The sequence below is a fragment of the Sarcophilus harrisii genome, chromosome 4, assembly GCF_902635505.1.
Source record: "Sarcophilus harrisii chromosome 4, mSarHar1.11, whole genome shotgun sequence".
NCBI classification, from domain to species: Eukaryota; Metazoa; Chordata; class Mammalia; order Dasyuromorphia; family Dasyuridae; genus Sarcophilus; species Sarcophilus harrisii.
In genome coordinates, this window is record NC_045429.1 from 359,567,512 (window position 1) to 359,569,787 (window position 2,276).

A 2,276-nucleotide genomic window follows, 5' to 3' on the forward strand; every position below is an offset into this window, starting at 1 on the left:
ACCACACAAATTCTAAGATAGGATAGGATAGATACAATACAATACTACATAATATAATATAATATACATTAAGCGCTACCTATGAGTCAGGCATTGCACTGGGAAACAATTAAGAAACAGTTTCTGGCCTCAAGGAGTTTGCAATCTAATGTAAAATTCTATTCAAATCTAACTGAATTAAGTGATTGATTTATGTGAGACCTTTCCCCGCAATGATCCTCAAAGAATAAAGATTCCCTGTGTTATAAAAACAGCCTCTTGGCTATAAACTAACTATGGTTTAGTTTTATAAATATTTCCTTTCCAGGTTTTGACTAGTGTTCCCAGGAATTTTGTTTTGGAATTTTGAGTGGAACAGAGATGTAATTTGGTATAGAGAACTCTTGATGAGAATTCTTCCTCTGTTAGGGTAGATGGTCAACTACTGCCCTAAGATTTTATAGTGACTTGGAGATTTACCTGGAATATTTAAAGCTGAAGTGATGTAACACAATATCAGAGACTGGACTTGAATCCCAGTCTTCCTGACTATAATGCTCATTATTTTATTCTACTCTTGTACTGCTTTTCCAAATGAAAAATATAGCATCTTAAATTCAACAAATATTTTAGTCTGGTGCTAAGAATTGTTGTTGTCTTTTTCATTATATCTGTTTCTTTATGATCCTGTTTTGGGTTTTCTTGGTAGAGATACTGAAGTGGTTTACCATTTTCTTCTCCAGCTCATTTTAAAGATTTAATATTTTATTTTTCCCCAATTATGTGCAAAAACAATTTTCAACATTCATCTTAAAATTTGAATCCCAAATTCTCTCCCTCTTTTTCTTTTTGAGAAGACAAGCAATTTAACATAGATTATACATGCATAATCATGTAAAACATTTCCAGATTAGTCATGGTATAAAAGAAAACACAGACCAAAATAAAAATCCAAGAAAAATAAAGGAAATAAAAAAGTATGCTTTGATCAGTATTCAGACTCCATCATCTCTGGGGATAGATAGCGTTTTTCAAGATAAGTCCTTCAGAATTGTATTGCTGAGAATAGCTAAGTCATTCATAGTTTAACATTTTACAATATTACTGTTAATAGCTAAGTTCTTCATAGTTAAACTTTTTACAATATTGCTGTTACTACATACAATTTCTTCTGATTCTATTCAATTTACTTTGCATCAGTTCATGTAATCTTCCAGGTTTTACTGAGAGCATCCAGTTCATCATCTCTTATATAACAATAGTATTCCATCATAATCATATACCACAAATTACTTAGCCATTCCCTAATTAATGGACATCTTCTTAATTTCCAAGTCTTTGCCATCAGAAAAGAATTGCTATAAGTGGGCATAGTTCTAAATTGCTCTATATAATTGTTCGATCAATTCACAACTACACTAATAATGTGTTAATGTTTCAATTTTCCACATTTCCAACATTTATCATTTTCCTTTTTCTGTCCTACTACCCAATATAATAGGTGGGAGATAGTACCTAAGTATTATTTTAGTTTTCATTTTTCCAATCAATAGTGATTTAGAGAATTTTTTAAAAATATGACTATAGATATCTTTGATTACTTTATCTGAAAATTATCTTCATATTTTTTGATCCTTTGTCAATTTTGGAATGGCAGTTATTTTTATAAATTTGATTCATTTCTTTATATATTTGAGAGATAAAGCTTTTTTTTCAGAGAAACTTGCTTCAAAAACTGTTTCATGATCCTGATTACTAATTTTATTTCCCTCCATCCTATTTTTCTTCTGTTTATTTTATTTTCTATTTTCTGTCACGGTGTCTCTCCACAAAAGTGTTTTGCTTCTGGCTATTGCCTCCCCCAAACCACCTTCCCTTCTATATGCTCTAGCCTGTTTCTTTTATCCCCTTCCCCTCTTACTTTCCTGTAGGGTAAGATAGATTTCTATACCCAATTGAGTGTGTATGTTACCATACACTTGAGCTAGTTCCAATGAGGGTAAGGTTCAAATGTCCTCTTCTATTTCCTCAGTCTTCTCCACTATAATAACTTTTTTTTGCCTCTTTTATGTAAGAAAATTCTCTCATTTTCCCTTTCTCCAAGTACATTCTGCTTTCTCACCTTGTAATTTTATTTTTAAGTATATCATCCTATCATATTCAACTCATACTTGTGCTCTCTCTCTCTATGTGTGTGTGTGTGTGTATACTTCTAACTGTTCTAATAATTTGTAAGTTCTTATTAATTATGAATATCATCTTCCCATGGGAAGTGATGTAAACAGTTTAATCTTATT